Here is a 21,079-nt window from a genome sequence, read left to right on the forward strand (position 1 = left end):
AGTGATACAAACTACTTTGTACAAAGTATGTATTACATACTTCCTTTGGAACAACCCACATCTTTCCTACTCTGGTATGTGTAGGTAACATGTTTATCTACAAACCAGAAATTAAATTTATAAAATACTTTAAGGGAAAGTACACATGCAAAAGAATAAAGCTAAGTTGGACTCTTCACACTATACACAAAAACTAATACAAAATGAATCACGGAGCTGAAACCCTAAGACTCTTATAAGAAAATACAGGCTTATTTCATCACCAAATTTCAAGTGAAAAAATTATATAAATTAGACTTCGTTGAAATTTAAGCTTTTCTTGCTTCAAAGGACATCATCAAGAAAGTGAGAAGTCAATCCAGAGCATAAACAGATTCGCAAATCCTATTCAAAGGACATTTATCTAGTTCTATTAGAAGAAACTCTTACAACTCAATAAAAGTAAACAGTACACTTTAAAAATGACTGAAAGATAACAAACATCTTTTCTAAGACAACATACAAATGACCAAAAAGCACATGAAAAGATGCTCATTAATATTAGCCATTAGGGATTTGACTATCAAACCTACAATGATACTACTCACAGCCACTTAGGTATTATAGTCAAAAGGACAGACTGTAACAAGTGTTGAAGATGTAGAGAGACCAAAACGCTCATACACACTGCTGTCGTGAATATAAAATATTCAGCTGCTTTGGGGAGATAGTCTGGCATTTCCTTAAAAGGTTAAACACATAGCCTTAAAAAGGTTAAAACACAGATTTACCATATGATCCAGTAATTCTACTTCTAGGTATATATCCAAGAGCAGTGAAAACATGTGCCCACACGTGTTCATGGTACATTACTCTTCATAGCCAAAGGATGGAAACAAGTCAAATGTCTGATTAACGAATATGTATTATTCAAAAATAAAAACAAACAAGTACTGTCACAAGATGACATGGATGAACCCTAAAATATTATGCTGAGTCCAATAAACCAGTCACAAAAGACAACATATTGTAGGATTCCACTTAAAAACATCCTCCACAATAAGCCCATCTATAGAGATAGGAAAGAGATTGCCTAAGGCTGGGGGCAAAGTGAAAGCTATAGGGTTTCTTTTTGTGTGATCAAATTGTTCTAAAACTGATTGTGATGACACCTGCACAACTGGGAATAATACATTAAAAACCACTGAACTGCAAACTTTAAATTGGTAAACTTTACGAGAGGTGAAGTACACATCAACAAAACTGTTAAAAAAAAAAAAAAAAGTACCATACATGTGACTTTGACTTGTCTAGCTTAGATTCCCATTTCATCATTTTTCAAACTCTAATATCCTATGAGATGCTTTAAATAAAAAACTGTCACATGGTCATGTAAATCTGGAAAAAGTGGAGTATGATATTCTCCTATAGAAAATTTTAAAGGACCTAAGAATTACTGAAGTAAACAAACTTTAACCTGGGAAAAAAATAAAGAGAATTAAGTACTGACACATGACAAACATATATGAATCATAAAAACACAATGTTAAGTCAAAGAGGCCAGTCACAAAGACTATATATAATCCATTTATACGAAATGTCCAATATACAGTCCATGCAGCATGAAGATGGAAGGAAAAAAAAAGTCCAAAATAGAAAACTCTCATCAGGATACATAGATGATCAGTGGGTGGGGAGTGGGCAGGGAAAAGAAATAGGGAGTGACTACTAATAGGTATGGTGCTTTTGGTGGGAGTGGGGGTGGTACGTTGACTATACCTCAAATTTTAAAAAATAGACATGTGAAATGACCAGTGAGATAAACACTCAATCCTGTAACCTGGGACTTCAGTCCAGATTTTGCCTCTGCCTAATAATAAAAGTGAAGGAGGTCACTTAACTTTTTTTTTTTTTTACCCTCTAAAACAGATTTCCCCTCAACCACCTCCTACTACGTGCCATTACCATTTCAAATCACTATTTCATTTAAGGCACAAATCATAATGTAAAATTATCCTGTTTGTCCATTTCATATTGTCCCTCTATTCTACTACGAGAGAAAAACCTCCTGGAACAGAGGGACTTTTGCCTGTTACGTCATGGCTATAATCCCTGTGATTACAACAGTGCTTGGGTCTGTCAGTAGACTAAAATATAATGGGAAAAGTGCTTTTCCCAAAATCATGAAGTATTAGAAGGAAAAAAAGCTGCATATTATAGCAGAGGTATCTCAAAGAAAACATGGGGTTTTCCCTTATAGGTAAGACATTTTTGATACTGCTCTTGAGTGTCTCTGTACACTGCACACAACATTATCTATCCAAAAATTCCCATCTGTCTGCTACTTAGTCATCCTGCCTGTGTTGAGACAGTCAAGGTGGTTGCAGTTTTGTATATAGCTACTGGTCATCTACCATTGGACACTGAGTCTAGGTGTTAAAGGGTTGTCTATTAAAGAGAAAGTAAACATTGGCACACTGCCTAAGTCAATTTTATATACATTAAGTAGCAGATGCAAATGTTGCTTACTATAAGGTATTTTAAAAATTAAAACAGAAGCTCAATAATTAGGAGAGAAGAAGCTCAATAGATCCTATTGGCTGATAATGTTTAACCGATGTATCAACTTTATGGCAACATTCTTTGGACAAATATTACATCCCTTTTCACTCTCCCTTCAATCCTATGTGGCCATTTTCTCACCAGATTCCTTGTCCAATCATAACCCTAGCCAGATTTAGATTATATAGGTTTATTTAGGAACAGTTTCAAACTTTCAAGGAAAAAGAAATTCCTATAATGTATCTGTTCCAGAAACAGATTCAGTCATAAAAGAAACAACTACAGGGCACCTGTAGTGGCTTAGTTAATCATCTGCCTTTGGCTCAGGTCATAATTTCAGGGTCCTGGGATCGAGCCCCATGTCAGGCTCCCTGCTCATCAGGGAGTCTGCTTCTCCCTCTCCCCTTGTGCTCTGTATCTCTCTCAAATGGAAAAAAAAAAAAAAAAAAAAAAACCAAAAAACAAAAAAACCCCAAACTATAAAGTCCTCACAAAGATAACAAGAACCACAGAGCAATACAGAATTAAGAGAATTTACAACTATATACATACCTCAGGCCAAGAACGCACAAAAGTTGAATACTGAGAGACTTGCATGAATACAAATCTTGAATGCTTATTTCTTAAAAAGATTTATTTATTTTAGAAAGAAAGAGCAGGCAAATGAGAAGGGGGAGGGGCAGAAGGAAAGAGAATCTAAAGCAGACTCCCCACTGAAATCTTGACCTCACAATCAAGAGTTGGACACCTAACTCACTGAACCACCCAGGTATCCTTGAATGCTAATTTTGAAAAGCAGATAGTGAGAAACCATTTGATAAAATTTAAGCAGACTTTTGACAACAAATTACGATCTATAGGAATAAGTAGACGTTTCCTTATTATGAAAAAGATGAACTTCAAAAAGGGATGAGCTTTACATAGTGATCATTTATCATAAACTAATACCTTTCAATACCAAGAACCTCCCCAATCAAGTATTTTTCCTTTTTAACCACTCTTTTGGAAATGTCATAACTTACCTTTCTAAAATAAAGAACAGGTAATATTACACTCAGAATCTAGAAAAACTTCAAGAAAAAGAACTCTAATCTCTTAGGCTTTTTTCTACATGTACTTTTAATATTCAAAAGTAGAATCATACTACTTTAATGCATGGATTTTCCTACTTAAAATTCAGAGCCATTTTCCCTCATCAATAAAAGTGGTTCTACTACATCATCATTTTTAATGGCAACATTATACATCACATTGCATGCATATACCATAATATGTAATCAAAGAAATGGTTACCATTTATCTAGGTGTTGGAATTTCCAACCCAGCAAAGAACCATAAAAGAGTCATCTTAAGAGACTACTTCCAGGGGTGTATAGGTGGTTCAGCTGTTTGGGTGTCTGCCTTCAGCTCAGGTCCTGGGATCAAGCCCCTCATTGGGCTTCCTGCTCAGTAGGGAGACTGCTTCTCCCTCTCCCACTTCCCCTGCTTGTGCTCACTCTCTACCAAATTAATAAATAAAAAAAATTTTTTTTAAAAGAGACTACTTCCAAACTAATTTTAAAAGCCAGTGATACAAGGATTCATATAGCACAAAAATAGGGCAATAAAAATTACATTAAAAGCAGACTTCCAGAAAGATAACAGCATAAGCATGTTTCTGTATTTGCCCTCTGTAAAACCTATCCAAATTAGAGGGAAGAAAAGAAAATTTAATCAAACCCAACAATGGAATAGTTACAACCCAATAAACTGGCATTGACAAATGGTTTAAGGAGAAAATTAAAATTCATACACAGCACAGAAAAATTACTAAAGACCAACACCCAATTCCTCTAAAGTCTAACGTTACATGCATACTTTAAAAACTATGGCAGGCAGAAGAGCTGGGAGAGAAAGGTCGTTTGGCCCATAGACTTTTTGGCCCAACTGAGCAGAGAACTACTTGAAACGGGAGGGAGGGCCCCACCATTCTAAACCTTTGCCTAGAGTCCAAGAGTGAGCTCTGAGAGGAGAGTTCATCACATACAGAAAAAACAATGAATGAATTGCCCTTTCCCACATTATTATCACTCTCCTCTTAATAGACACTTCTCTTACCCTTTTCTCTGATCTTTAGGCAGATTATAAGCAATTAACTTCTAAGGATACGTTAATGTAGTGTCCAGGAGAATAAGAAACAGAGTCAGAGAACTGAATCACTCTGCATATATACATTCGCATATATCTATATATACAGATGTACAGATACTCAAATTTACTCAACACAAGAACATACATAGAAAACATCCTACACAGGGCCTGTACAGAGACGAAAGTGATGGTATATTAACATTAATATGGTGAAGAAAATAATTTGAAAGAAGTATCAGGAAGCCGATAATTTTTAGACAAATTCTGTTCTATTTTAAACAGGAATTCTATGAAACAAGAGATAAAAGGATAAAATAAGGCGTGGGGGAACTGGAAGAAGTAAGAGGAAGAACTTAAAGATGAAATCATCAAAGAAACAAATACTACATTTGAAGTAAAAAAAAAAAAAAAAAAAAGCTTCCTGAAATATAGGAAGCTCTCAACCTGGAGATCGAAGGGGGTCACCATGTACCGGGAAAAATAAAGAACGAATAAAACTGAAACATTATCTTCATAGTCCGGTGAAGCTGTTGAAATTTAAAAAAAAAAATTCTTAACGCATTTAGGCAGAAGAAGTATACCACTTATAAAACAAAAATGCTAGAATACAAAGTAGTAATGTCTTGTGCTAAGAGAAAAAAAATGGATGGGATCCAGAAAATTATTTTTCCAACTAGGATGCTATTTATATATAACAACAATAGGAGGACTTATCAAATATTTAAGAATTCAAAAAATCAAAGCACTTATAACTTGGGGATGGGATTATTAACAAATAACAAAAATCGTAAGAAAAATCCAGCAAATCTGCAAATTGAAGCTATACTTCTAATACAGCAGTGTGCACTAAATGCACCTAAACTCACCTGGCTTAATATGTGGAATCAACAGCCACTTAGGATTACTGTTTATCTTGAGGATTTTTATGCCAAATGACTGACATTATATATCAAATATTAATTTCCTCAAAATATACTCTTTAAATTTTTCCTTTATTGTTATTTTAATTCATAAAAGCATTCTATAACAACCATCCCTACACACACACACAGTACTTATTTGACAAATACTGAACAGCAAATGCTCAAGATGGTAAAAGACACTTACAGAATCAAACGGAACTCATTCTTCCCTGGAGTTTTACTTAGTTTCCCAAACTTAACTAGGTACCAACAGAAACCCGAGGTGCTTTTTAAAACTGTTAATATTTCTGGTCCCATATCACCCCTTTTAATAAGGAGTACTTTCAGATTTGTTTGTTTGAACTTCCTAGGTGATTGATAGATACTTGCCAAAGCTACAACATATACTGTAACTTCTTCAAGCCTCCTTATCTTCAAGGCAGATTAAATAACATCCAGTAAATTTTACCATTTACTGTATTTTATCCTATTGCCAAGTTTTTTGACAATTGTAGTTTGGTAGGTATTGGCACTCTGGTATGTCAGATTCTAGATTGTGTCACTAGATTTGAACACAACTTTAAAATCTCTTAAAAATACAGTAGCAGCAAAATATACTTCTGTGAAAAAAGAACAGCTCAAGAGTTTGGTAAGTTAAAAATTAGCTTAAATATATTAAATGAATAGTATATTTGTCCCAATGAATATACTGACCAAATATGAAAATACAGGTTATCCAGAAAAATTGTATATATTATTTTCTGAGCAAAGGAGAAAGCAAATAGATACATTTACCATCACTCTACATTGGATATAAATATTGAAGCCTTAAACTAGCATATAGTAATTAAGCCTCTCCTTAAAAAAATTCAGATACTTGTGTAATGACTTACAGAAGAATGTGAAGACGACCATCAATGAGAATTAAATTCTGGTTAATAGTAATGATTTATAGTAATATAGTTCAATGACTGAGGACAGTAAGTAAACAGTTCCCTACTTATAATTGTCATTAAAAAGTTAAAGCAGCTAACAAAGAAAAGCTGTTTCACACAAAAATGTGTATGTGAATGCACAGCTAGTTGGTTAAAAGCCCCAAACTGCAAATCACCCAAATGTCCTTCAACAGGTGAACAGTTCAACAAACTGAAGTGCATCATACCATAGACTACCCTGAGCAATGCAACAGAAATCCATCATGGATATATACCCCCTTGGTTCTCTAGGGAATTACGCTGTGTGAAAAAAAACTCAACCTCAAAAAGTTACACAGTATGCTTCTATTTACATAACACTCTTGAAATGACAAAATTCTAATGATTGCAAGACACTAGCTAGCTTGCTAGAGTTCAGGGAAGAATGGAAGGAGAGAGACGGTTGTGGCTATAAAAAGCACAAGATATTAACTGTGATCAAACTGTGATGAGCTGTTCTGTATCTAGACTGTGGCAGTAGTTAATCTATTACTGTGTTAATCTCATGTTAATCTATTCATGTGATAAGACTGTATGAAACACAAACACACATACATCACATGCAAAACTGGTAAAAATCTGAATAGGGCCAGTGGATTGTGAAGGACAGAATGTCACCACAAAATATGCCACTTTGGCATGTACTAAAAGACCTATGTGTATGGCAAAGCAAAATTCTATTACAAACATCTGCTCTTCTTATGATGCTGTGAGTTGCCCTCCTTCCCCTACAAAGCTCCAGGCTCCATGCCATTCCTTAGCTCAGGTTGTCTCATATAACTCAACTGCCAGACTCGCCCTAGAGTCCAATGTTTGGGGCACTTGTACAAAATTAATTTGTTTTCCTCCTACTAATTGGTTTTATGTCAAAGAACTTTAGAAAGAAAAAATTTTCCACCCCTACTATTGTAACTATGTCAAACTACTGGTTTTGATAATAATATACTATAGTTATGCCATGTTATTTACATAAAGGCAAACTGGATAAAAGGTATACACTCTGTAGTATTTTTTGCTGGAAGGGCAATTTTATTATTGCTCCTCACTAGCCCCACTAAAGTTCCTCATCTCCATGAAGTATGTTTTCGGTTTAATCATCCTGGTCACTCATCTAACCTCCACATTCTCCATCTGTCACCTTCAAAATCAGTCGTTTTGCCATGCAGAGAAAACACCAGTATCAGCCAATCACACCAACAAACTCTACACTATTCCTTTCCCACTGCTCTTGCTCCTTGAGTTTTCATTTTTCCCTTTTTTTCCCCCTACAATTCTAGGTTTGGTACCATTTCAGAAAGACTTTAATCAAATGATGTTTTACTGTAATTCTCCTTAAAAATAGAGTAATCTCAAAAAAAAAATAGAGTAATCTCTTTTGTTGCTATCATTAAATTGCCATAAATTTTTTTAAAAGTTAAGACAGTTCAGGTTAGGCTTACTGTGAAATTCCCAAATCTAACTGACTAGTGCTAGCATTTTAAGAGTTAAATTCTATTCAATATTATCAATGAAAGAAAAAACAGTGCCACATTTAACGTTCCCTTTTTCGTATTATTTTTAAACCCAAAATCTCATGTGTTCTACCTCTAGAACACAATCACAAAGCTTGGCTCTAAAACAAAATAAGAAATATTAGGTATTACTAAACATTCCAAATATAGGAAAAGAGATTACTTGAAAAAAGTAATTCTGAAAGAATATAGTTCTTTGTGCCTAAATCAAACAGATTTTTGCTCAAAACAGAAAGAATCATAAAACAGATAAAGTAAAATACTTTGATTACCTTGAACACATTAGGGATTGTTACAGATTTCAGGTACCTTATTCCATTTAATCCTCAAGGAAATTTACAGGGGGAGTAATAAAAGTAAGTATTTTAGGGGTGCCTGGATAGCTCAGTCAATTAAGCGTTTGACTCAGTTTTGGCTCAGGTCGTATCTCAGGGTGGTGAGATTGAGCCCTGCCTCCTTGGGCTCCAGGCAAGATTCTCTCCCTCTCCTCCTCCTGCCCCCTTGCGCACAAGCGTGGCTCTAAAATAAATAAATCTTTTTTTAAAAGCCTATTTTACAGCTCAAAATTTATTTTTTTTAAAATATTTTATTTATGAGAAATAGAGAAGCAGAGACATAGGCAGAGGGAGAAGCAGACTCCCTGCGGGGAGCCCGATGCAGGACTCTATCCCAGGACCCCAGGATCACTCTGTGAGCCAAAGGCAGTCGCTCAACCACTGAGCCAATCAGGTGCCCCAATTTTATTAATTTTTGTTACCTTTCTCATCTCCTAAAGTATTTTAAGTTATATTCAAATTCAGAAACTACTATTGACCATAACATTATTTTCTCATTAAATCACCATATATTTCAGCAACTATTATGTGTAAGAACAAGACACACCAGATCAAAAGTATAAGGTAAATATAAATAGTGAAATCATTCTATTTGAATCAGATTTTTTTTTTTTTTTTTGAATCAGATTTTCAATTAATGTCACCACCCTCAAGGAGCTTGGGGGAAAAAAACACTGAAAATATCTATGAGGAAACAACTCAAATGTCTGCAACATATCATGTATCACAATCAGTTCCTAGTTCTCTGTTCCCCTATCCTCTCATGCTAACCCTTCCCCAACCATGCCCATTCCAAAAAAAAAAAAAAGATTCTCATATAAAAATCTAGAGGGGGAAGCCATATTTCACTCACCATCCCACCTGATGAAAAAACTTAGAAGTTCTGCAATCCTTGTTTACCCCTTAGGGTCAAACTCCATTAAAATACAAACATATCCAAACACCCTAACGTAAATTGTTTTTAAACTACTGTTTTAAAAACACCACTTAGGAGTATCTGGGTGGCTCAGTTGGCTAAGTGTCTGCCTTCAGCTCAGGTCATAATTTGAGTCCTGGGATCCAGCCTCGTGTAGGGCTTTCTGATGAGCAGGGAGTCGGCTTCCCCCCTCACTCTCCCAAATAAATAAAATTTTCAAAAAAGTTTTTATTTTTTTATTTTTTAAAGATTTTATTTATTTATTAATGAGAATACACAGAGAGGAGAGAGAGAGGCAGAGACACAGGCAGAGGGAGACGCAGGCTCCATGCAGGGAGCCTGACATGGGATTCGATCCCGGGTCTCCAGGATCAGGCCCTGGGCTATAGGCGGCGCTAAACCGCTGAGCCACCTGGGCTGCCCTCAAAAAAGCTTTTAAAACACCATTTACAAGTGAACTTTTCCTTTCTAGTTGAATTTTATCAAAAGATAATTCACGTAAGTACATTTTAGATAAAGCCTACATAAGAAAGTCAAATTCATAGAAATGACAAAAGGATAATTTTAGGAAAGGGGCAGGGCTGGGGGTGGGATGTCCAGAGGATAGTATGATTGAAAAAGGGTAGTACCCAAGAAGTTTCCTTTATTTTAAGAATGTATTTCAAATTAAGTGGGGAGCATACAGTTCTGAAGAACAGATCATTACCTTTCATTACTGTTCCTTTGACATCTATCATTTCATATTAAAAGAATATACTTTGACAAATGGTTTTTAAAGTCTCTAAGAAGAATCATTCCAAAACAAAATCCTACCCAGAACAGATATCTAGAAGAAATAATAGTAGAGTTGGTCTCTCCTCCCTTGCTCCTCCTAACAGTAACCTGCAAGGTACTTTTTTGCAGAACACCAATGGCACCAAAATGGCAGCTTCAAAGCATGAAGGACACCGATTTAGCAACTATAGTTTCAAATAAATCTTCCTTCAACTTAAAAAATGGTGTTACTGTGATCTCTCCAGCTATAATTAAATGACAAAGAATAATCAGTATATAACACTGTAATAGTAATAAGCTGCCCTCTTAGTATCAATGAACTGTTAATGCTCTGATCTAAGGCCACTCTTCTATTTTGTATACTAAATCTCAACACTGCTCCAGCAATTGCCTCTTTGTAATATCCTACTCTGCTATATCAGTTTATCAGCATATCAATATACTTTAATGGCTCTCATAAAGGAAAGGGGAAGGGAGGAAATGAGGAATGGATGGGAAGGGAAAAGGGGAAAAGGAAAAGAAAGGAAAAGAAATGAAAAGAGAAAGAGAAATCCCTTTCCTTTAACCTACATCCTACTCTAAAAGCCATACTTTTGTTGTCTATTCCTTTTATTCGAAAACTGGTGCCAGATCTCACATTATCCAACCAACTGGCAGACCTAGACGTAAGTCATCCACACACATCCTGGAACACTTTCTTCATTTGGTTTCCAGGAGATATTCTGCCTAAGGTTCTCTTCTACTCCACTGGCTGCTCCTTCCCAATCTCTTTGCTAGTTACTCCTCCAATCCCTGAACCTGCAGCTCTTTGTTCATGGCAGAGGTATGCAAATGATTTGCTAGTTGAATCTGATCACACCCATTCCTTTACGAAATGCCAAAGCTCCACCACACTACATTAGCTGAGTGGGGGTATTTGCAAGAGACCTTATGGCTGCAAAGTTGAAAATATTTACTCACCTTCTATAGTCTGGGTGAAATCTGGTCTTATGGTTTTAAATTCACTCTATATGCTAACGTCTCCAGCTCAATCTCCTTGAATTCCAGACCCAAGTCATCTGCCTACTCCACATCTCCCTTTGATGTCTGAACAGGATTCTCTAAGACAACCCAAACCCACAAAACTCACAATTCTACCCATATTCCAAACTTTTTGTTGTTTAGTTGTTCTTGACCTCAATAAACGAAAATTCCAGCTTACAAATACTTAGGTGAAAACTTTTGGAAGTCATTTTTCACTTCTAGTTTATCTGTTGATTCTTTCAAAATACATCCAGAATCACACCACTTCTATTTTATCATCCTAATCCAAGCCACTACTCTCTCTTTCAGCAAATCCAACAATGTCCTAAGTGATATCTCATTGTTGCTGCTTCTCTTATCCAGATAGATTAAGTCACTCAATATCCTCCAATGGTTCTTCATCTTATTCAAAGTAGAAGCCCAAATCCTTTCAAAAGCCTACAAACAAGGCCCTGCTTGATCTGGCCCTTGCCTCACCTCTTGAACTCATCAACTTCTATCACTTCCTCACCCTAAAAGCCTCCATCATCCATAGCTACCTTGCTTGTTCAAGCATATCAAACATGTTCTCATGTGATGCCCTTGCCATTTACTGATCTCTGCCTGGAACAAACTTTCTTCACGCCATAGTCACATGCCTACCCTTCCTCATTTCTATATAGCAACCCTTCCAAAATTTCTTTATAACAACCTCTACTTCCCTAGATTATTTTATTTCCTCTTATTCAGCTTTATTTTTCCATGAGGCATTACTTTTCTCTAACTCATATTATTGGTTTATCATCTCTCTCCCGTGAATGTCAATTTCTTAAGGGCAGATTTAACTATCTAGTTGTCTGTGGTATCCAGAGTGCCTGGCACATAAAACATGCCCAATATACTTGTATGTGCTACATCAATCTCTTACTGAAAATATCATGTTTTTCCTTACATTTTCTTACTTTACATATTCATTTGCTATAGTAAATTCATGTTGGTTGATCTGTACCAATGCACTACTACAGATTGCTTGATCTCTTCTAACTTTGTTTCTAGTCAACCTTTCACTTCTAGGTGCCTGCCAACTGCATCAATTAAAAAGTTTACAGTGTATAAAAATTTTGCTTCACTTTTTGCAGTGTCTTTAAAATCCCCAGGGCAGTCCTACCTTAGGATTCCTTAAACTTCTTGAATGCAGATTTTTATTGATTCTGAAACCAATTCAGTATTTTTTTTACTTGCTTTTGTTAATATAACTGTAGTCTTTGACACAACGGAGTGCAGTAATAAGGACCAAGGAGAAGAAGAAAATTCTTAAAACTTACACAGGTTGGTCTGCTCATATAAAACTTATTTTTATATAAAAAAAAAAAAAAAGCAGACTGCTGGGGTGCCTAGGTGCTCAGTCAGTTTAGCGTGGGACTCTTGATCTCAGCCTAGGTCTTGATCTCAGAGTTGTGAGAATTCAAGCCCCGCACAGGAAAAAAAGAAGAGGAAAAAAAGTAGATTGCTGCATATAACACTGAAGAACCAAGTAGAGTAGCAGCAGGAAAAAAATGAAGAAAAATAATTTCACAGAGGTAAAATTTTATCTCTTAAGACTGAGCTTGCTAAATCTCATATACCTTATTTAGGTAATGAGAGCACTTTATGAAGCTAACAGTCTTATAATGCTGTTATATACTGCCTCAAAATGACGCATACTGGCATTGAAAATGCATTAAATTATGCCTAACAGAGAGCAGCGCTATGGCGGTTGGCAAGAACAAGCGCCTTACGAAAGGCGGCAAAAAGGGAGCTAAGAAGAAAGTGGTTGATCCATTTTCTAAGAAAGATTATTGGTATGATGTGAAAGCACCAGCTATGTTCAATATAAGAAATATTGGAAAAACACTAGTCACAAGAACTCAAGGAACCAAAATTGCGTCTGATGATCTCAAGGGTCGCGTTTTTGAAGTTAGCCTTGCTGATCTGCAGAATGATGAAGTTGCATTTAGGAAATTCAAGCTAATCACTGAGGATGTGCAGGGCAAAAACTGCCTAATTTCCATGGCATGGATCTTACCCATGACAAAATGTGCTCCATGGTCAAAAAATGGCAGACCATGATTGAAGCTCATGTTGATGTGAAGACTACCGATGGTTATTTGCTTCGACTATTTTGTGTTGGTTTTACTAAAAAACGCAATAATCAGATTCAGAAGACTTCTTACGCTCAGCACCAACAGGTCCGCCAAATCCAGAAAAAGATGATGGAAATCATGACCCGAGAGGTGCAAACAAATGATTTGAAAGAAGTGGTCAATAAATTGATTCCAGACAGCATCGGAAAAGATACAGAAAAAGCTTGTCAGTCTATTTATCCACCCTATGATGTTTTTGTTAGAAAAGTAAAAATGCTGAAGAAGCCCAAGTTTGAATTGGGAAAACTCATGGAGCTTCATGGTGAAGGTAGTAGTTCTGGAAAAGCTACGGGGGATGAGACCGGTGCTAAAGTTGAACGAGCTGATGGATATGAACCACCAGTCCAAAAATCTGTTTAAAATTCAGACATTTAATGGTGACAAATAAAAACATATTTGTGATGTTTAATTTCTTATCATTCTTTTTAAATAATCAGGCTCGGTGAAGCAGATGTTCTGAACTGACAGTGCGAACTTTTCAGAACTGTTGTATGGATCTTATCCATTGCTCTTGGCTACTAAATAGCTGCAAAAGGGTAGTGATCTATTTTAAGCTGTAGTGATCTGGATGGAAGTATTCTAGATGGTTAATAAAAGGAAACTTTTTTTTAACGTGAAAAAAAAAATTATGCCTAACAGTTTATAAGTCAATTATACAGGTACTCAAAGCTAATTTCTAAACACCTCAGGCTATAAGTACCTGTTTTTACTAGAAAAAGACGGTTTCAAGTTAAATAATTTTAACTTTAAACAGTCTTTTCAGAAACATAACCTAAGTATCCAATTGCCAGTCCCAAATGTTAGGATAATTTCCAACTTAAAACTGTTATACACTAAATGGATTAAAGCAGCAAAGTTTTCACAACAAAACTGTGAGAAGGTAGGAAAAAAAATAGCCAACCTCAACCCAAAATAACCCATTCACATTCAGGCTAAAAACTGAGTGCTAATGTAAAACAGTTCACAATGACTATAACACACATCAAATTTCTTGATGCAACCAAAACACTAACACAAAAGAGGCATTTCCCTTGAAATGCCTTGAAAGGGGTTTGTAAACCCTTAATACATTATGTTTCTGTGGTTTGAATCAAAGAGTAGTCCCAAGGTTCTCTAGTGTAATCCCAAGTAACAAAATGTCATTAAGAATTAGAAGGCACACAAATACCGGCAACTCCTACTGGATCCAAAATCAGTCCAAAAATGTTCATACTTGACTCCGGGAAAAAAAAAGGGTACTTCTGCACTCTTAAAGAATCTGTTGTCTTAGCATCAATATTATATAACTTAGAATTGTTTTTTAAGTTTTAAATATATTTAAATTAAATGTCAAGTTTTAAATTAAAGTCCATCCCAAACTTTCTGCCACTAATCAATCACACCATGGAATTCTTAATTCCTCTATTCCATTATAATTTTATCACTCTTATAGCACAAAGCAGTGGTTGTCAAACTTTTATGTGCATCAACATCACTTCCAGGAGCATGTAATATGCAAACATCCAGGTTTTGTAACCCAGAGGTTCTCTGATTCAGTTGGTTACTGAGTAGGACTGGGTGGCATTTTTAAACACCCCAAGGATTCTGGAACAAGTGGTTCTGGAACATTTGCACATGCTTCTGACCATAGGTGAGGAAAGAAGTTGAAATGTTACTCTAAAAATGTAATAAACACAGATTTCTCTGAAATAAAGTACGTTCTGAAAAACACCAAAAAAAAAAAAAAAAAAAAAAGATTAGTTAAGGTTACTAGCAGTATATTTTATAGTAGATGTTCACCTTCTGCTAAAATAGAAAAAAAACTAGACTCTAAGTTACTAAATTGGATTTTAGTTCTCTGGCAGGAGAAATAAGATTCATGAGAAACCAACCATTTGAACCATCTGTTGCTGTCCCAGATAAGAACCACAGTACCACAGACGTTACTGTAATCATTTTGATTATTCCATTCATTATTTCTCTTTTAATAATTACTCTTAATCACACATTTTAAAACACTGAGAATAGAAGATACCAGAGATATCCAATAAGAAGGAAAAGTAAAGACAAACTGTGAGGCAGGAAAGTGAATTAAATGCTCATGAAACTACAAGGATGTCAGTATGGTTAAATCTGAGCAAATGAAATGTAAAATGAAACAAAGTCAGAGAGGTAACACTGCGAAAAAGCAATGAATCACTTTGGGCCACTGTAAGGACACCTGAGAACGTTCTGAGTAGAGGAGCAATTTGATAGGACTGCTGCATGGAGAAGAAAACTGAAGAGCTAGAACGTAAGAAAGCAGAAAGACTGGTTAAGGAGGCTCAAGATTATTGGCCTGAGCAACCGAGAGGCTGCATTTACTATTTAACAAAGTACAGAAAACTGGAAAGCAGGTAGAGAGGGGAAAATGAGAAGCTAGTTTTGGACACTACCATATAATCACCATAAATGAAGTGTTACATATGATAACAGATGGGCTAATAAACCTAGATTGGTAACTGGGAAGCTAGAGGAAGTTAACTTCTACCTAAATCCAAGCCTAAAAACAGGAAGGAATTAACTAGGCAAAAGGGGCTGGAGGAGAGATCATATTCTAAAAGGAAACAGCATGTGTGAAGTACCCATGTGTGAGAGAACTCATATCTTCAAAGAACTGAAGCATATAGGAGTGCTAGAAAATTAGGAGATGTAGCAAGCTGTTCAGTCAAACACTTTTACTTTATCTTAAGGGCAGTGGGAAGACTTTGAAAGATTTTTACATAAAGAATGAGCAAACATACTTTCCTTAAAAGGTGATTCTGGCTATGGTGGGGAAAGTGAACTGTAGGGGAGGGGAAGGGAGGAGGAGTATGCTAGTGCTTTAATTCAAGCAAAAGATGATCAGGGTCTGAGTTAGAAAAAAATGAATGGATTCAAAAGCTGCTTTCAGAGGCAAGATCTAAGAGACTCATTGAGTGGATATTGGGGATAAGGGAGGATAATGGCATTAAGAAAGTCAAGAGCTAAAGAAAGGAAACCAGATGCAAAGAGAACTGAAGTTCATACAACTGGTAAATACATAATGAGGATGTTTCACCCAAGCCTCAGGGCTCATTCCATTCCACAGCTACATGAAACCTATACAACATTACAAGTATTTACTTAAGCCAGATATTTGTGTTTTGAAAAATCAGTTTTCACGGAAAATAAATTTGTCAAATTAGGTATTAACATTTATACTTTATTTATACACTTTTAAATATAAAATACCTGTACAGACTTTTCCCAGTTTTTTGTGTTTTGTTTTTTTTTTAAAGATTTTATTCATCTATTTATTCACGAGAGCCACGGAGAGAGATGCAGAGAGACATAGGCAGAGGGAGAAGCAGGCTCCCTGCAGGGAATCAAGTGAGGGACTTGATCCCAGAACTCCAGGATCACAACCTGAGCCAAAGGCAGATTCTCAACCACTAAGCCACCCAGGTGCCCCTTCCTCTTCCTACAGTTATTTAAATGGCACTACATAATGCCTGTTTTAACACCCCATTAAGTATCTCATCCATCATGTAAAACCCAGAAAAGGCTCTACATTTAAAATACAAAGAATACAAGATTCTCTGGAATATGAAATTAGTTAAAAAAAAAGTTACCCCACAAAGAAACTGGTGTTGACCAGCAGATAAGTTTAGATAATTTAATATACTCTTATAGGAAAGTCAAAATGAGTATATCCTGACTTAAAATAAAAAATGAATTCTGTATTTGGTGGGCAACTTAAGACTTAAACTGAAAGCATGTATTGGTTAAAAAAAATCAAAACCACTTTTTATATGAACAAAATCTGATTTCTACATTATATATAATGAAAACTATTAAGATTTCTGTTTAAAAAGCCTTCAAAAATGTCAACCTTGTTTCTCAATTTAAACTTAAAAAAATGCAAAGAAAATTATGCTATTCCACCCTTCTCTATAAAGTGGTAAAAATACTAAATAACACTGGGGGAAAATATTCCAAAGGTCCCCACAGAGAAACTATATTTACAAACTATATTTGTATAACTGTATTACACTCTGGCAGGAAGAGTGTTTCAGTTACCATGGAATGGCAAGAACACACAACAAATATCAGAAATCATAAATCACAAAATCATAAGGTTCTCCTTACATATCTCAAGTCATTTATTTTGAAAAGGACGTTGGAGATTATTAATCCAACCTGTTGAAAAAAAAAAAAAAGAATAAAAAGCAGCAGGCAAGAAGTTTACATGAATATGATGCTGTCCATAGTTTAAAAAGCTAATAACCACTAAAACAAAAACTATAATATCCACATCTCAAGACCGGTACTCTTTGTCACTTTTGCATGGTTTTCACCTCAATTCTTCTTATCCAATTAACAATGATCTATTCTAGCAGCCATAGCAACCTGGAAAGAGATAGCATTACATATTCATCCAATAACCCAAAGGAACTTCTTATAAGATTAGAATCCAAGTCAATATTCAAGAGCTCTGCTCTATGATTTAATATCTTTCATTTTATGTTTAAATGTTTCAACATGATACTCTGAGGGTGCCTGGGGTCAGGCTCCCTGCTCAGCAAGGTGGTATCTGCTTCTCCCCTCCCCCCTGCTTCATGCTCGCTTGTTCACTCTCTCTCTCTCAAATAAATAAATAAAATCTTAAAAAAAGAAACACATGATGCTTGGACATACATATTAAAAACTCAAAGGCCAACCACCTAAGGCTCTTCTGAAATAGCACTATACATAATGGAAGCTCTCTATTATGCTTCCCTGCCTTCCTCCATTGACATTAATCTTAAGGATATTGAAAGGATTACAATGTTTAAAAAAAAAAAAAAAAAAAAGACTAGGCTAACAAACCAAAACTTAGTACCACTCTACCCAAACAATGGACTTTCTTACTTAATTTGATCAATCCTGAGCCTAGAGGAAAAGAAATCTTACAATATACCATTCTAGTATCTATAAAAATAAATTAGTGCTTTTCAAAGCCAGAAGACCGCTTTTAGAAACCACACATATCCCTTAAGAATAAGCACAAAGGAAAAAGATTGGAAAAATGACGTGATTAAAAAAAAAAAAAGAATACTCACCAAAAAAATTAGGAATCTTCAACGTATTCACTTTATACCTCCTTCAATGTCAATTCTCAATTATTACTCCTCCTTGAGAAACTTTTTGAGAAACCATTTCTGAGCCTATAATATATTCACTCAAATTTATCTTTTTTTTTTTTTTTTAAGATTTCATTTATTTATTTGACAGAGAGAGAGCAAGAGCAGGGGGGAGCAGTGACAGAGGGAGGGAGAGGCAGGCTCCCCAGTGAGCAAGAGGCTCCACGTGCTCGATCCCAGGACCCTGGGACCAAGGACCCTGGGGACCATGACCGGAGCTGAAGGCAGACACTTAACTGACTGAGCCCACATAGGTTACCCTCACTCAAGTTTATCTTACGCTAATTTTTTAATCACTGAAGATGAGTTTGGCTATTAAGACAATGAGTAATTCAATGAAAATACTGCTAAATACAGTAGAAGGAACATTGGTTAATGTTTTATATCAAAAACAAAATGAAACTAAAGAGAAATTAAGAATGATCTGCTACAGTGGCTCTTGGATTTTCAACAAAATGTAAATTCAATCCCAGAAGACTTCAACTGAGTCATTGCTGGGTTGAAATAGCTTATACTCTTTCAAAGAGTTTACCTTTTTTTTTTTTTTAAGTAGGTTCCACAATGGGCTCGGTGTAGAGCCCCAACACAGGGCCTGACCCCACAACCTGAGCTGAGATCAACAGTATGACACTTAACAGATTAAGCCACCCAGGTGCCCCTCAAAGAGCTTACTTTTATTTTTTTTATTTTTTAAAGATTTTATTTATTTATTCATGGGAGATACAAAGAGAAAGAGAGGCAGAGACACAGGCAGAGGGAGAAGCAGGCTCCATGCAGGGAACCCGACCTGGGACTAAATCCCGGGTCTCCAGGGTCACGCCCCAGGCCAAAGGCAGCAAACCGCTGCGCCACCCGGGCTGCCCAAGAGCTTACTTTTAAAAGTCATAGTTTTACTGTAAAAATACACAAGTTCAGGCAGCCCTGGTCTGCCTCTCTGTCTCCATGAATAAATAAATTAAAAAATCTGTCTCCACGAATAAATAAATAAAAAATCTTTAAAAAATTACACAAGTTCAAGAGCTAAAATATGCCATGTTATAATTGCATTCTTTTTTTTTTTTCCTGATTCAAAATGATCTTCAGTTAACATTTTAGTCACTTTTAGGAATAAAAATCAACACAATGAATCACTAACTAAAAATAATTAGGCAGCAATTCACAAGGGTTTACCCTTGAGAAATGAAGCACTATATACGAGAATTTCTAGGAAAATTCTTAATTTCAATAAGCCTGAAAAATCTACTGAATATTCAAATATAAGGTTATATTTGGAAAACAGATTAACAACAATTAAAAAACAAAAAATCCAAACCATTATTCTGCCTAATATACTTAAGAAACTAAAACTTTATAGTGGGCCATAAAGTTGAGAGTTTGAGAAACAGTAATTTAGGAACAGTTAAAAACTAGTAAAAAGTCTAGAATTTAAAATATCCTCTATAAGATTATATAAAAACTACTGATAGGAGTCTAAAATCAGGGCTACCTAAGGGATTGGTTAATAATGTGGTAGAATTAGCCCACCAGTTACGTACACAGTGTTTTTTTAAGTTTATAACTAAACCTATTTATGTATTTTCTTGAAGGTCTGAATAAAACTATTTGCTTCCTTCATAAATAGTACAAAACCAAGTTTAATCGCTTTAGGAATTCTAAAATAGTGAATTCTTACTATTTTACTCTTAACTGGCACCTGAAAAGGTAACTTTCACTTGAAACCAATTAATTCCCTGAAGGTTACTACCACTCACCTATTTCAGACACATACAGACAGGTCAAGTGGCATGTAAGATATTAATTTAATATTACCGAGCACCTACATTTATATGCCAGGCCCTGATACATAAAAATTAAGTCTCTGTCTTCTAGGAACTAACAGCAGAGCAGGCAAATCACATATACAAACAATTACAATTCCCTATAAAAGAACTGTAATAGAAAAAGGTCCAAGGAAATCTTCATTCAATGAAGAACTGGAATCTTGAAGAATTCAGAGAGGTTTGCCCCCTCCCAAAAAAGTGGTAGGAATGGGGAGAGGACAGCTTTAGCTGTGAAAACATACAGAAGGGCAATAGCAATTTGATGTTCTAGGACTGGGTAAGTAGATTTACATGACTTAGTACAGAGAGAGGGAGAGTCGTTTGAGAAAAGAGGTTTGGACTCCTGGCAAGGATAACTCAGAAGATTTTAAATTCTCCAAAGTTTCAAGCTATATTTACGAGAAAAAAAAAAAATCTATCCTAAGATGTCAAATCTCTGGCATGAACATCACAGTGTTCAGTTTTCATTTCAGTGTCTTCTATGTACACCAGACAGAAAGATTTCCTAGATACGTACATGAGAAAGGAGGAAAAGTCATGTATTTGGACAATTATGTTGTCAGTACAGAATCAATGAAGACTTTAAGAGTTAATGAAGAGAATAATGTTTAAATTTAGCCTAAAATTTTCACTCAGACAGCAATGCATGAGGAATGAGACAAAAGATCTGTTAAAATGATAGTGCAATAGTTAAGAGGACAGTGCAATCTAGAAATCCCCTCTAAACACAGGAGATTAAGAAAGGAAATAAGTGATGATTTCCTAGAAGCATTAACTAGGGAATAATCAAGTTAGGAACAGATTTAATAATCCATGGAACACCATATGA

General features: G+C 35.5%; 1 protein-coding gene and 1 pseudogene across 5 annotated transcripts in view; both read left to right on the plus strand.

Annotated features, from left to right (window-relative positions):
- Positions 1 to 21,079, plus strand: part of MPP7 (membrane palmitoylated protein 7) — a 681,753-nt gene that overhangs the window by 69,069 nt on the left and 591,605 nt on the right. The gene's annotated exons all lie outside the window — the stretch shown is intronic.
- On the plus strand, positions 12,835 to 13,677 carry LOC100855944 (annotated as a pseudogene).

The sequence above is a fragment of the Canis lupus genome, chromosome 2 (genome assembly GCF_011100685.1).
Source record: "Canis lupus familiaris isolate Mischka breed German Shepherd chromosome 2, alternate assembly UU_Cfam_GSD_1.0, whole genome shotgun sequence".
Classification (NCBI taxonomy): domain Eukaryota; kingdom Metazoa; phylum Chordata; class Mammalia; order Carnivora; family Canidae; genus Canis; species Canis lupus.